This window comes from Pantherophis guttatus, chromosome 1 (assembly GCF_059756535.1).
Source record: "Pantherophis guttatus breed Tessera chromosome 1, ASM5975653v1, whole genome shotgun sequence".
Lineage (NCBI taxonomy): Eukaryota > Metazoa > Chordata > Lepidosauria > Squamata > Colubridae > Pantherophis > Pantherophis guttatus.
This window is the reverse complement of record NC_142063.1, coordinates 192,350,622-192,366,171: the sequence shown is the minus strand read 5'-3', so window position 1 is coordinate 192,366,171 and position 15,550 is coordinate 192,350,622. Positions and strand designations below refer to the sequence as shown.

The 15,550-nt window shown below is 36.7% G+C and overlaps 1 protein-coding gene across 1 annotated transcript in view; it reads left to right on the top strand.

The window, feature by feature from the left end:
* Window positions 1-11,663: 11,663 nt before the first annotated feature.
* The window catches only part of VPS54 (VPS54 subunit of GARP complex), a 51,279-nt gene continuing 47,392 nt past the window's right edge, over window positions 11,664-15,550 (top strand). Inside the window, exons 1-2 of the mRNA XM_034432456.2 lie at window positions 11,664-12,477; window positions 14,630-14,739. The gene's annotated coding sequence lies outside the window, so the exon portion shown is untranslated. The remainder of the gene's footprint in view (window positions 12,478-14,629; window positions 14,740-15,550) is intronic.

The following is a 15,550-nucleotide window of genomic DNA, read 5'->3' as shown; positions in this document are numbered from 1 at the left end:
TTTTATTATTTTTCATTCTATTATTCGTTAATTCTATGGTTGCAGCCTACAAACAGAAAATAAGAGCAGGCAACAACGGCAAATCAAATAAAACTGTATTCCCTGGCTATGGTAACCAACTATATGTGGATTTCAAGTTTCAAAATCTTCAGGAACTGCTGTGCTTGTGGAGAAATCCATACATCTGGAAGTATCTGAGTTGGGAAGAACAACAGCAACTGTATAAGGCAGATGCTAGGTGAATTCCTGTAAATAGGGAAGACTCAGGGGCACAGATAAATAAGGTTCGGATGAACAAGTATATGAGATTTCTTGAATTTTTCTTTTCACAAGACTGGCTATTATGCCAGCAGAAAAAAAATTATAAGGTTATTTGCTAGATGTCTGTCCCATTTAAATAATTGGAAAGCAATATTAACACCAAAATTATGGAATACTTTGGGACACATGGATATGCCTGCTGAAGAATAAACCGCATTGCTTCTGTAAAAGGAAGCAAAATCCTTTTTCATACCTGAATTCCAAACCCTATAATGAAGTTAAATAGAAAGCTGAACATAACAGAACATAATGAAAAATATCCCATGTGAGGAGTGGGACTTCTTAGTTCCTGTTCTGGAGTTTTACAGCTTATCTACTGTACTTTAACCCTCACTCAAACCTAGTAATACTGGTAGCTTTGAACTCTTGAACTGATCTTCAATTTTCTTTGAACAATTCTGCCTATGCAATCAAAACTAGTCAAATTATTGTTTTTCAGTAGCCCACGTTCTAGCTTCTAGCACAAGCTTTTTGTTTCAGTCCTAATAATAATTTCGAAAAATCAAGGGTTTGAGTCATAATGCATGACTAGCATTTAAGGTGTGGTTAGAAACTTCTGTCAAGCAGATTTGCAAGCAGATTAGCAAAAATCCGCCTGCATTTTTTTAAAAAAAATTCTGAGGTACTTAAAATAGTTTTTCATAAGAACACTTCAGAATATAGGTCAAAAGTTCAGTTATTTTAGCACACGTTTATTTTTTAAGTGAATATTTCATGTTTCATCAGGGTATTACATATGAAAGCACACAGGACACATAAAATCATAGCTATTCTGGTACAGTTGCATTTCATTTTTGTATTTTCATTTATTCTAGTAGTTCAATCAGAATTTTCAAGAAAACTAGGCAAGATTTGCCTAGTTTTGACATGGCTACTGATAAGAATTAGAAATAAGAGCTCCTCACAAAGGACAGCCCAGACAATTTAGGTACTGAATTGTTTTTCTCATAACTTTAACACTGTAAGAAAAGATACAAATGGAGAGCATTTTCCAAAAATAAAACTGGAAGCTTCTGGCCAAAAGTACTGAGTAATCAATATAAAACCAAGATGAATATTTCTGGAGGTTTTTCTTTCCCCTGTAAAAGATCAGCCATATTGAAAATGTACAGCAAATAAGAGACAGAATCTTGATATGTTGCACATCTATATGAATAATTGACTAGAAAGGAGAAATTCTCTTTCGCCACCACCCCAACATTGGAAAAAGTAAAAAGGGCAATGCCATTGCTGACATTCTGGAAATTACTGAAAATCCCCAGTATTAGACATATATCCTATATGAAGATGTTTAACAAGGAAGTCAAGGAAAACATAGGAAGCAATAAGAATGCAATGAGCATAAGAATATGAAAAGCTGGCCCAAATCAGGACAACAAGAAAGGAGGCCAAACCTGCAATCAAAATATATATTTCTTTTTTGTACTTCACTCAAATAATTTAAACCAACATTTTTAAAAAATTTACAACAGAAGTTAGTGAACTAATTAAGGGTATCTTGACTATCATGACAACACGTGTAAGGAAAGGATACTGCAGAACAGTACAATTTTGTCTCTGTGTGTGGTCTTCAGTGAAGAAACCACAGGGCAAGGCAAAAATACCTTTGCTTGAACTGAATTTCAGGGGGAAAAAATCTAAAGAATGAAGGTTCCCAACTACTGTTTTGCAGTCCCTGAAGGCCCATCTGATTGCACCACCAAAATTCAGCAGTGTGGATCAGTGTAATGTTTATAAACTACTATTTCTGTGCTGAATTTTTCTGAATACTTTAATGAAAAAAAAGTTCTGTTTACAATTATTTTTCTTCCAGTTGCCCTTAATTATTTGAATTTTTTTCTCCATACTGTTCCTATTTAATATCAAGGTTCTGCTTATTGATGACTTTGACCAGAGTAGAAAAAAATAAAATGTGGCCCAACACTATTGAAAATTGTACCTCCCTGTTCTAAGTCTTTGGGTTAAAATCATCATCATCATCTACTTGGCTTGAATAATATCTACCAAAAAATCCTTAACTTTTATGTGAAGAGCCTTGGTAGTACAGTGGTCTAAAGCACCCTGTTATTAAGACCAGCTGCCTGCAATTACTGCAGGTTCGAATCTCGCCAGGCTCAAGGTTGACTCAGCCTTCCATCCTTTCTAAGGTAGGTAAATTGAGGACCCAGTTATGGGGGCAATAAGCTGACTTTGTATAAATATACAAAAGGATGAAGGCTATTGCTTAGCACACTGTAAGCCGCCCTGAGTCTCCGGAGAAGGGCGGCATATAAATCAAATTTAAAAAAATATTACTGTGTTCAACAACAGCAAAAATAAATTAGTCTAAATTTTTGTCTTGAACTACAGAAGAGTTTTATTATTTATTATTTTGATGTTGAGTGGTTACTTATACCTGAGCATTTCTAGTCTTGACTGCAAGATAAACCAGTCAAGTGTTTAATGAATGTAGAATGTATTCCATTCTTATAACTGATAATTAAGGAAAAGGTTCCATGTGTTTTAAAATACAGTATTGGACTGCCATCTGCTGACTTATATGAAGGTTGCTAGAGACCAAAAATTTTGTCTTTCAATCAAGTATTATGTTTAAAATAAAATACCGAACTTTGACATAGATATCCTTTATTGGAATATAAAAATGATATGTGCAAGAGGTTGACACACATTATGAACCAGTTTTGGTTTTGATCTGGTAACCCTTGAGAGTTCTATATAATTCCTGCTGTTGAAATCAAATGGTCTAATTTGACATAATTTTGACACAGGAAACACAAACTAGAGTGAAAATGTTTCATTCATTTATTATGAATGAAATAACATACCTACATGTTAAAAAGTTTGACATGATGTCATCTAGGTTATTATGGGTGTGACTGACAGTATAAAATCCTTAAGTTGGTGTTAGTTGCAGGTTGTGTTCTAGCAAATGGTAAGACTGGAAGAACCAGTGATGACTTCTGAGGAAAATGATGATTAAACATTCCAAATGAATGCAATCCAGGGAGAAAATGTTATATTACTAGATGACACAAATGAATGGAAGGGTAGGAACAAGATGAGGCAGTGTAGTAAATGTAATCAGGCATTTTTGAGACCCCCAAAATTAAGAGAATGATGACTGTTGATGTAGAGATCTAGGTGATCTTTGGAAAGCTAGACATGGGGAGCAATGGCAACATAAACAAAAGCATACTTTAAGCCTGGCAATATTGAAAGTGTAAGAAAGAAGCTTAGATTGACTCCTTCCTAATTCACTATAGTATAAGGCAGTGATGGTTAACCTAAACTGGAGCACATGCATAAGCGCTGGAACCCAGAAGAGAGTAGCTGGCCAGTGCACATGTGCATGGTGGCCAGCTGCTCTTCCAGCTTCCATCACATGCATGCACGCCAGCCAGCTGGTCTTCATGTGAAGACCAGCTGGCCGGCACGTATGTGCGCTATGAACCCAGAAGAGCAACTGGCAACAGCGCGCATGCCCACAGAGTGGGCTCTGCGTGCCACTTCTGGCCATAGGTTCGCCATCATGGGTATAAGGTGAAGGGAGAGGACAATTCAGTCAGGCTTTCAAGTTCCTTTTTACTATAGTCTATATCAACAAAGTGTGATTCCAGGCAGATTTATGGAGTCTGTTTCTTGACCAGAACTAATTCATAAATTAGTATGAAGCAAGGAGAGTTATACTAAATGGGATATAGAATAAAAGGTGCTTAGTGGAATGATGAAGTGAAATAGCATGTTGATAGGGAAAAAAGCATGTCGCGGAATGCTATCACAATGATAAATAAAGCTATATTGTGGAAAATGTATGAAGAGAAAAAAATTATTGCGAAGAATATGATCAAGAAGAACAAGGAGTTATTGTTCTAATTGATTTTGATGGAAATAAAGGATTGTTTTGAAAGTCAGTATAAATGAGCCTCCTGTAGACTGAATGAAATTAAAAACAAAAGTGATGACATTCTTTTCAATGATATTTATGTAATAATAAAAAGATGCCAAAGAAAGGACTGAATAAAGGAATTTAAATTAATCAAAATGAATGTTAGAAATTCAGTGTTTAAAAAAAATGGATGACGAAGTATGAAAATGTTTTTTAAAATATTAGGAAAATTATAAATAATATAACTGAATAATTACTAAAATAAGAATGCAGTTCTTTTAGAGTGACTGTGATATTCAATATATTTATATGTGTACTGATTGGAGAATACTGTTATTGTTCCCTTATGCAAAAGAAAAGGAAACAAGTCTGAATACAAAAGCTACAGAATTAAGTATGCTTGTGTAGATAATTGGCAGAAATATGACTGAAGAGATATAAGAGATATGACACATGAACAATATTTGTGAAATGCAGCATGTAGATTAGATTTTGCGCTATTATCTTTCATTGAGAAAATTTTGAAGGGAAAAAAGAGTGTTTATTTTACATTTGTTGATTCAGAAGACGCACATGATCAAGTGAACAGGCTTGAATTATGAAATGTTTTACACAAATATGGAGTTGAAATTTGATTGCTAAATCTGGTAAGAGTAGTATATTATTAAACTAAAGCATGCATGAGAATAAATGGAACACTTAGAAATGGTTTAACAATGAGGCAGAAATAAAAATAAAAATGTATGATGTCCTCTTGTTTGCATAAGATATTTATGGATAAATGTGTAGAGAACATTTGTGATGATGATAGAAGTGTATTGCTTGGGGCATGAATGAATGTCTACATTTGTGTGCAGATGATGCCATGTTGTTGGCTAAGAACCCAAATGATTTGAAGGGAACATTTGAAAGACTATAAGATGTAATTGAAAATTACCTAAATGAATGTATTGAATACCAAGATAGCTGTATTAAGCAGGGAAAATTGAATGAATAATTACAATGTAGACAGAGGGTTAAAAAAGAGAGAAAGTACCCTAGCAGAATGTTCTTTCTGGGGAATTAAATGAAGAATATTTAAGATGTCCAAATGGTGGAAACACAGGGTAGTATGAAGAATCTTGCAAGGAAGAATATTTTTTTAAAAAAGCAAAAATATATGTGTATAAAAGAATGCTTCTGCTCACCTTGTTTTATGAAAGTAATACATAGATAGGTACATCAGAGAAACTTAAACATAACTTGAATGCTACAGGAATGGGTTACTTAAGAATTATGGATGTGAAAGGAGAAGATATACGGTTAAAATGTAGGTGTGCTGAATAACATGAACTGAATACAAAAGTGAATGACCAGTAGGAAAGGTGAGGTGGCTTGATGATATAACGAGAGATGAATGGGTTGAGGGGAAGAAAAAATAAGTCATGGCTGGATGGAATTGATGATATCTTGAAAAAGAGAAAAGAGGTTGTATTAAGAACAAAGGAAATGAACACACATGGATGTGATGGAAGCACAACAAGCTTGCCCTTGTGCTTCCATCATATCCATGAGTGTACATAATGATACAATCCATTATTCATTTCTCAAAGACAGCCCTATACAATATCATCCTCTACTCATCTCTAGACCTTTTTCTGCTATGTGTCAAAAGTAATGTTTTCTGATTTGTGATTGCTAAAGTGGTGCTCTTCTCTTTGCCTATAGTGCCTCATTTTATTGTAGGAACTCCCAACTTCAGCAATTAATGTATGCTATGGCAAAAATTATTTTTCTCTTCTGGTTATGGGTTACCATTCAGGGCATGTCAAATTTTTCAACTTTCAATTTCCAAACATTAGGGTGCTCAAAAGTTGTGACATGCATTGGGGATTGTAAAGATATTTTGGTTACTTTAATATAATTTAGATGTGCTTGGTAAGTAACTACATAAATATAACTTTTTAACATTTTCTTTGCTTCATCCTATATGGTCATTTCATCCAGGTTAAACTAGTAAATCATCTAGAACAATGAAAAATTGGGAGTTTGAATTGTTTACAAGTACATTAATGAAGGGAATTAATCTGGTGAAATTGACTAATGTTCTGCCATTTTCCCCTTCTTGCCTAAGTGAAATGATAAAAAATGAGGTGTTTTCATTTTCATTTTCATTTTCTGGTCCATTGGTGGAGCATCAGATAGGAAGGCATAAAATACAAGGAGGAGTCAACAAAAATGAGATCAGACAAAAGATCTATCAGTGAAACCACATGTCCCCAAAGACTCACCAATAGGAAAGTTTACACACAGAATTCAAGCAACTTAAGGCTGCAATGCAGAGAAACCCATAGCAAATGATCTTGGGCTAAATTAATTTTAGCTATGTTTCCTTTTCCTCATTTCATGCCTTTAATATCTTTGGCTTATTATTTCTTACTCGTTTTCTATACTCTGCACAGCTTTGATTACACTGAAAGGAAATAGTATGATGGATACACGTGTATGTAATTATTGTAAAAGGAATAGCATTGAGACATAGACATTACCTCTCCTCTTAATGGAGCAGGGTTCAGTTACCTCACACAAAGGGGAAAAATAAGTCAATTTAAAAACTAGAACAAAAAAACCCCATGAAGATAAAATAGATTACTCTGAAATACACATAGGAAATACAATATTACCGTATGCACATTGATTCAATTGAAATCAGTGGATTATACTTTCTCATAACTGTATTTAAAAATTAGTTTAATTCTACAAATCTGCTATTTTAAACAAATAATTTAAATGAAAACTGTTGAGAATTTATTAATCCACTGTAAGGTACGCAAACTGTAATTAATTCTGTTGGTGTATTTCACAGCCATAGTCAGAAAATGTAAAAACAAGTTGTCTTGCAAAAGCTTAAATAAAAGTAAATCTATAAGTATTTATTTTCTACCAAATTGCTCTCAAACCAATAAGTACAAAATATTTATCACAATTCTCAAACTAAAAGCTTACTAGCAATAGCGCTTAAGACTTACATACCGCTTCATAGTGCTTTACAGTTCTCCAAGTATTTTACAGAGTCAGTTTACACATCAGTTTATCCTTTAAATGGGACATTAATATCTATCCTATTGAACAGTACAAGTTGTATTCAACTTGCCATTTATGATCAACTGGAATATCATTAATGCTTTACTTGACAAGAAATTCTCCTTTTATGCCATTAACAGTAGAACAGCACACTTTCTCTTGAGCCTAAGCAATATCAGCTGTTTTTCTGTTCCATTCACTGTTCACAATACCAGAGTGCACAATTATTATATTCATATTAAACTAATAAATTGCATGTGTTTTCTGATGACTCTGAAACCCATTAAATGTGTTTAAAAAATGTAAATATACAGAAAAACAGAAAATAACTATTTGGACTTTAAACTATTGTTTCTGAAAACATTATTACAAGTAGTCTTCAGTTAATGATTCAACAACTGTTCAAACTTGTAATAGGGCTGAGCGAGTGGCATCAACAAGCAGTCATCAGAATTCTGGCCATCAGTGCCCTGTGATCACAAAATCCCACAAAGATACAGTGGTTCAGCGTTAGCCTTAGTAAACCAAATCATTCATCAAAAACAACTCTTTCTAATCACATCTAGTTACATCACTGCTGCACCACAATTTTCTAATAAATACAGGAAAAAAAAGAGTAGTCGCCTACTATCACAAAATTACCTAACTTGAAGGTAATCCTCCTCTAGTCCCTTATTTATAAATTGGTTCAATATATTTGGTTGAAAATAAATCTAATGTATTTCATTGAAATTTCTTTTACATATGCAGCACTGCAATCCTTGAGTAACAGATATTTCTAATAATCTTTGATTATACCTCTAAGATATTGACTTTGAAATTGCAACATAAAATCTGATTTAAAGTTCAACCAGGGAAATATGAGTAGAAGCCAACTACCCATTTTTGCAAACCAATATTCTGATTTCCACTCCACAGTACTCAAATGAGTTCTGTGCTGATTAGGTCTTGATGCATTTTGGTTGCCATCTGGTTAATCAAAGAATTTGTTTGCAGCATGCCAGATGGTAAGTGAGAACATAACCAACGTAGTCAATCTAAGCACATTAACAATTCACAACATTAACCAATATTTCATAATCAGTGGAGGATGGAGCCAAGCTTGCAAAACTAAGCATGTGAAGTCTTGGTATTTACTTTGTTAGGAAAGTATGAACTTATATATTTTACTGCACAGTTTATTATTTGGTCACATGTAATATTTGTGGCAGGGGATGCAGTGGCTCAGTGGCTAAGACACTGAGCTTGTCGATCGAAAGGTCAGCAGTTCAGCGGTTCGAATCCCTAATGCTGCGTAATAGGGTGAGCTCCCATTACTTGTCCCAGCTTCTGCCAACCTAGCAGTTCAATTGCATGTAAAAAATGCAAGTAGAAAAATAGGGACCACCTTTGGTGAGAAGGTAACAGCGTTCCGTGCACCTTTTGTGTTTAGTCATGCCGGCCACATGACCATGGAGACGTCTTCGGACAGTGCTGGCTCTTCGGCTTTGAAATGGAGATGAGCACCGCCCCCTAGACTCGGGAACAACTAGCACATGTGTGTGAAGGGAACCTTTACCTTTACGTTAATATTTGTGAGACTTTATCATTTCAGAATTCTAATTCAAACAATCTTAAAACAATTTTATATTGCTTGTTTATCTTGTAAAAACAGTGCTTTCCAAACCTGGGTAAATTACTCAAAATTGGATAAAAGTGGTTTTTCTTTGGGTAATAACATACAAATCCATTACCCAATCACAACATTTAAATTGACTTAAAAGTATTTTACCCTTTGGAGTAAAAAGGACTTTCTGGTATGTGGTTTGGAATAATAAAAGAAAAAAGAATAGAACACCATTCTAAAACACAGCCCCAAATATTTTTGTTAATTGCAGAAGATGGCATTTTAGTAGAATGAAATCACTGCTTGGTGGTAAACAGACCTTTTTAACCTCCTTTGTTTTGTTTTGTGTCTGAAAAGAATTGAAAGATGGCAACACTAATTTTAGTATTTTGTCTATACTGTTGTTTCTGGAATCTTAAATGCTTTATTTTATTACTATTTTATACCTCTACACATACAGATATAATGCAGAACCACAATTTTATATTTATTGTATATTTAATAAAAAATGTTTTTACAAATACATTTCTGAGCTACATAAGTAGTAGTTAATTATGTTTTCATTTTAAAGTATTTTAATTCATTTGGAACTATTTGAAATTATGCCCAAGCACAAATGGAGTGTAACTATATTTTGAGAGTGATTCTGTGGAATTGATAAAGGAGGAAGGGTGAAATACAAGGAGGAAGCAGAGTGGGGAGTAGAAATAAACAACCCAACCTACTCATTTTTTTCCCCAAACAAGATTGATTTGAATAGAATTTTTGCTTGTCAGGTCACAGAAGGAGATCACATGACTCTGGGACACTGCAACTGTCATACAGAAAGTATTCAGACACCATCACCTCTTCACTTTTGTCAATTTTGTTATGCTGCAGCCTGATTCTACAGTTGTCGAAATTCATTTTTTTCTCATTAGTCTACTCTCAGTACCTCATAATGACAAAGTGAAAACAGAATTTTAGAAATGTCTGTAAATTGATTGAAAAAATATCACATTGGCCTAAGTATTCAGACCCTTTGCAACACCACTTGGAATTTAGCTCAGGTGCCTCCCATTTCTTGTTGCTGACATGTTTCTACACCTTGATTGGTCGACCTGTGGTAAATTAAATTGATTGGACATGATTTAGAAAGCACACATCTCCCTATAGAAGGCCTCACAGCTAATAATGTATACTATGCCACAGCAAAAGCCATTAGGTCCACGGAACTCTGCAGAGCTCAGAGACAGGATTATTGCAAGGCACAGATCTGGGGAAGGCTACACTAAAATTCCTGCTGCACTGAAGGTTCCTACCAGTAAGAGCACAATGGAAGAAGTTTGGCACACTCAGGACTCTTCCAAGAGCTGGTCACCTGGTCAAACTGAGCAATCAGAGGAAAAGGGCCTTAGTAAAAGAGATGACCAAGAACCCAATGGTCACATGACTGAGCTCCAGTCACTGCAGCCCTCCACTGATTTGGGCTTTATGGCAGCTTGATGAAAGCCTCCCCTCATTGCAAAACACATGACAGCCCACTTGGAGTTTGCAATAAAGCACCTGAAGGACTCTCAGACTGTGAGGAACAACATACTCTGGTCTGATGAAACCAAGATTGAACTATTTGGCCTCAATTCTAAACATTATATCTGGAGGAAACCAAATATTACTCATCACCTGCCCACTATCATCCCAACAGTGAATCATGGTAGTGGCAGCATCATGCTATGGTGGTGGTTTTTCAGCAGCAGAGACTGGCCAGATTGAGGGAAAGCTGAATGGAGCAAAGTACAGGGATACCCTCAATAAAAACCTGTTCCATAATGCTCAGGACCTCAGACTGGGCTGAAGGTTCACTTTCCAACATGACAACAATCCTAAGCACACAGGCGAGACAACATCAGAGTGGTTTAAGGACAACTCTGTGTATGTCCTAGAGTGGCCCAGCCACAGCCCTGACCTGAATCCTATTGAACATCTCTGAAAATGGACCTGAAAATGGCTGTTCACTGAAGGTCACCATCCAACCTGACTTCAGCTTGAGGATTTGCAAGGAAGAATGGCAGCAAATTCCCCCATCCAGGTGTGCAAAGCTTGTGTCACACCCAAAAAAACAAGCTGTAACTGCTGTCTTCAAAGATACTTTTCAGATACTTCAAAGTACTGAGTGAAGGCTTTGAATACTTACGCCAATGTGACATTTCAGTTTTTTCTTTTTAATGTATTCACAGACACTTCTAAAATTCTGTTTTGTTTGTCATTATGGGGAATGTAGATTAATAAGGAAAAAAAATGAATTTCAACAACTGTAGAATCAGGCTGCAGCATAACAAAATTGACAAAAGTGAAGGGGTGTGTGTGTCTGAATACTTTCTGAATGCACTGTAAATATCCCAAGTGTCCAAAGTTTGATCACATGACCATGGGGAAGGTTGTTAAGTGTGAAAAACGGTCATAAGTCACTTCTTTCAGTGCTGTTTTAACTTCGAACAAATAGTTGTAAGCAGTGGTGGGATTCAGCCAGTTCGCACCACTTCGGGAGAACCAGTTATAACTTTCTCAGCAGTTTGGAAAACTGATTGTTGGAAGAAATCATTACGGCAGAGAACTGGTTGTTAAATTACTTGAATCCCACAACTGGTTGTAAATCGAGGATTACCTGTACTGTTGCCTTTGAAAGATAGTCCACACGGCAGCCCCTGGTTACATTACAGATAGGCACAGGGAGCATGTTCCTTTAAATCTTGAGTTATTTATATTGCCAATAGAAACCAATATGTTTTGGGCCCAATTCAACTCGGAGGTTAGAAAAATCTGTGATTTGGATAGAAAGGCTTCCCCTCGCAAACCGAAGTAGACTAAGATGGCTCTAAGAGGAGGGTGTGTGACGCCAGCCTTTCCCTAGCCTAGAGAGAAAACAAGGCTCTTCCACTTAAGGGAGGGAGGGAGGACATGATTTCTTCAGGCCGAACCCCGAAGTAGCTGCGCCAAGCGAGTTCAAGTAAAATCAGACTAAACCGTGGCGGGCTCATTACTCGCTCAGGGGAAGAAAAGAGCCTCGGATGTGCCAGGAAGGGCAGCGCGGCTGGGGCCGGCCTTGGAGAGCTTCCCATCTCTGACCGCCGCACCTTCGCCTCCTCCGTGGCTACGGCGGATCTCCACCGAAGAGTGGTGGGTGGTGGGGCGGGGAGAGAAAAGAAAAGGATGCGGAGCCGCAGGCAGAGCTCGTCGGCGGCACGGGAGAGCAGCACGGCTCCTCCTCCTCCTTCCCAGTCACGGCTGCGACGAGAGGCGGCGCTTGCTTGCGGCCGGTGAAGTCGCTGCGCTGCCGCCGGCCGAGTGGCTCGGCCCAGAGTCGCCCATGGTCGCGACGTGTCGCTTTGGAGGCGCCGGGAATGCGCTAGGCCGCGTCGCTGCCTCGGTCTTTTTTCGCCGCTCCGACCGCCACAGCTGTAAACCCCGCGCTCTGCTGCGGGGCGAAAACCCCGCCGGTCCCCCGGGGAATTCCAGGCCGAGAAGGGCGAAAAGCGCCGGCGGCTGCCACTTCTCCGTGCTGATCCCCCAGCCCCTAATACCGGGGAGAGGCGAAGAAGGAGAGTAGCAAAACCGCGCTAAGGTAGGCCGGGTTCGGACGCCCCCCTTACAGGCAGAGGATGGCAAATTGCAGGCACCCCCCCGCCCCGCCGGTTTTCCCGCATTTCCTCGGTGCAGTTTGCAGAGGAGAAGGCGGCTTTCCTTCCCAGGTATCAGGCTGAGTCCACTGGAGCCCTCCCGTCACTGGGAGAAACAGATTTAATAACCCTCCCTCACCTCTCCTTGAGTTTTTTCAGTTAAGTGTCTTCTCAAGTCCCAACGGTGATGGGGTGGGGGGGGGAAGCATTAGGTATCTTTTTCCGTCTCCATCTCTTTATCCCACGATGGTTAGGAGCCCCACTTGCCCCAGTTTATCTCCCTTCCCCTCTCAATTGAAGGCTATGCCCTGCCAATTTCAGGAAAATGGTTTTACTGGAGCAAAAAAAAATTTGTGTGCTCCTGTTCTTAATCTCGAGGAAACAATTGCTAATCCCACATAAGGGTCTTCTGTCTAAAAAGATAGAAGTTACTCTGAGGCCAGAGAAAGGCAAGTCTGTGCTGTATCTTCTTTGCCCCATCAGAGTCACCCCTTTGCCCAGCTAATTTTTTTTTAAAGGAAAAGTAACACATTTTCACTTGAGTATTGTAGAGAATGGTTTCTTTTTAGAATATAACAAAGTTCGCTTAGTGAACACACTTGTAAAAATGGCTTCACTCCACATTACCCCTTTAGCCCACCCAGGACTACCTATTCAGAATCCCTGTTTAATTCAAGATACTTATCTCAGGATTACTTAATCTTCATGTTCTAAAATGTTTTCCTTTTGGGTGTAAACCTGGCAGTATATTTAAAGGAGATGTATGTTTATAAAATTAATTAACACAATTTAGGGCGCGTAAGCATTTGCCTTACCTATAGTCCACTTACTGGTAGTTGGATGTATGGATTGCTATTCTACATTGGCAAGAATGTAAAAGGGTGTCCTTTACTGTACAGAGAGTGGTTGGAAGAAAAAATGCAAAATAGAAAGACCAATAATTATATTAGTTTAAATAGGTGGGAATTATTAGAGTTATATTACATACACGACTAATTCATAAAATAATACTGATAGATACATTGACTTTCCTAATTTCGATTAACTTTTTAAAATGCTTTTAGTGTTGCTTCTGAATCAGTGGCAAAATTAAGTCATACTTACATGCAGAATTTTTCTTAGTTGTCAAATAGCATCACAGGTCTTTTCTAATGGACTTATTTTCTGATATATGTCAAAGTCATGGGGATTGGAACAGTAATATTTGTAGATTGACTTGAAAAGGAACCTGACATTCTTTAGTAATATCCTAGATGTAAACGTACACTATGTTCCTGCATTGTGCTTTAAATGCAAGTTATGTGACAGGTGCCCATGTTTCATTTATTGATTGGTTGGTTGGTTCGATTTATATGCCGCCCTTCTCTAGAGACTCAGGGCAGCTTACGATGCGTTAAGCAATAGCCTTCATACTTTTGTATATACCTCCTTAGTAGGGCTTTCGGCCTCCCCCAAGCAGTGTTCTTTTTTATACAAAGTCAGCTTATTGCCCCCACAAACCAGGTCCTCATCCCTCTTATGAGAAGTACTGTAAAAACTGCCATGGAGAAATCATTTAAATTAAAATGATTTATTTTCAGGATTTTTCAGTATTAAATACTTTGGGTTCCTTGTTTGAAAAACAGTCAAATGTTGCAAGGGAAATGTTTAAGACAGGTTTTCAACATATGATTTATTTTGCTCCTTTGCTTTTTGTTTTACTCTCTATGTATGGTTAATATATTATTTGTTCCTGCTAGTTTTTTTGTAAAATGCTGTCTTTTCAATGGCAGTATCAAACTTATTACTTCTGATACTTTTAAAAAAATAATTAAATGCTTGCATCCATTATGATATGTATCATGTATGCATGGTTTTACAATAAAACTATTAATTATATTTTAGGAATCAGTGAAATTCCTATAGGTACAATGGAGCTGAATATATTACACAGACCTTGAAGTAATCATTCTGCCTTATCAAAAGGGAGAAGTTTAATTTAACAAGTTACAAGAAACTATATTATATGCAGTCTTTAACTTATACTTTTGCTTTTAAATTAATATTTTAATTAATTTAAGTTAATTGATACGTTTTTATATCTATGCTTTTATTTAGAACTTGAAAAATGGTCATGAATGTTATAATCTCATGATTTTTTAACAAATGAAACTGGAAGAGATATGAGGTCTGCCTTACTGGAATCTTCTTGGAATACTATTGTTAAGGTATGCAAATTAAGTGGTTGTTATACTTTTTCATTTGTCAAGTACTTGCAGATTGCGGTCAGTATTTTCTCACAGCCAGTAGTTATTAATAACATGCTGGTGCTAAAAGTGTGTATATTTAAAATAAAATGTACAAACACAAATATAAATAACTTCCTGACATAATCTTTATTTTTGACTTTGAGAGTAATTTCCTGCGTCATCATAAATGAGCATCTCTTGAAGTAAACAGCCATAAATGACACAAATTTCAAAGTATCCCATACAGTTAGATATAAATTTTTAGAATTTACTTTTTTTAGTAACTTATTATTTTTAATAAATTAAAATATACGTACATGAGAAACACAGTGACTTAAGCCTAATTGTTATGATAAATTCTCAGAAACCAAGCTTTGTTTTACAAAATAAATTCAGACCCTAATAGATATATAGTTAAAATGAATTACACTTATTGATTTTTTTTTTAAAAAAAATGCAACCATATACCTTAAAATTACTCCCAGGGGTTGAAAATGAAATGAAAACAGTTAAATTGTTTCTTTATCGCATAGAACCATAGGGAAAGTACGTAACATTTAAAATTAATTTAAATTTAAAGCATTGTAAATTACATAATAACAAATACGTAAATATAATCTAAAACAGGGGTTTCCAACCTCTGGGCCACGACCCACTACCAGGCCATCAGCTATTTGCAACCGGGTGGTGTGAGCAATGGGCTGGGCCACTCATGCGCAGGCAGCTTCACTCATACAAGCGGTGGGCTGGTACACATGCGTGTGCAGCTCAACTTGCACAAAAAAACTGT